The sequence below is a fragment of the Atta colombica genome, unplaced genomic scaffold (genome assembly GCF_001594045.1).
Source record: "Atta colombica isolate Treedump-2 unplaced genomic scaffold, Acol1.0 scaffold41, whole genome shotgun sequence".
Lineage (NCBI taxonomy): Eukaryota > Metazoa > Arthropoda > Insecta > Hymenoptera > Formicidae > Atta > Atta colombica.
This window is the reverse complement of record NW_017259520.1, coordinates 530,649-531,170: the sequence shown is the minus strand read 5'-3', so window position 1 is coordinate 531,170 and position 522 is coordinate 530,649. Positions and strand designations below refer to the sequence as shown.

The 522-nt window shown below is 20.7% G+C and overlaps 1 pseudogene; it reads right to left on the bottom strand.

The window, feature by feature from the left end:
* Positions 1-522, bottom strand: part of LOC108691165 — a 39,241-nt pseudogene that overhangs the window by 37,307 nt on the left and 1,412 nt on the right.

Sequence of the window (522 nt, the reverse complement as noted above, 5' to 3'; positions counted from 1 at the left end):
GTTATTTAAAAATTTTTTTTTAAATATTATATTATCCTAATAATATAAAAATATGTTACAATGAAATTATTTTATCCTAATTATTATTGATAATTGAATTGACAATCCGCAGAAATCATAAATTATTTCAAAAAATATTTCATAAAGTTACTGGTCACGTCATCTATGTAATTATAAGACAATTATAATTATGCCTGCTAAAATGAACGTTGAAATACATGCGTAGGAAATCAATTGTAACGCCATCATGCGGACATGATTTGAAATATGTATCTTATAAGTATAAATCGATTTTTTCAAAAATGTTACAATTAGAAATAAAGTAATGAAGACTATCCTTATTCTTATTTTAAAAAATATTATTTAGCAATAAAATTTAAAAAACAATTTACAAAGATAATTTTTATTAGCGTTCATTAAGTAACATATGATTCTATGAATGACATGCAAACATCAAATATAAATGTAAATATAAAAAATAAAAGTAAATTGACTTACCTTCTAATCATGATGAGATATATA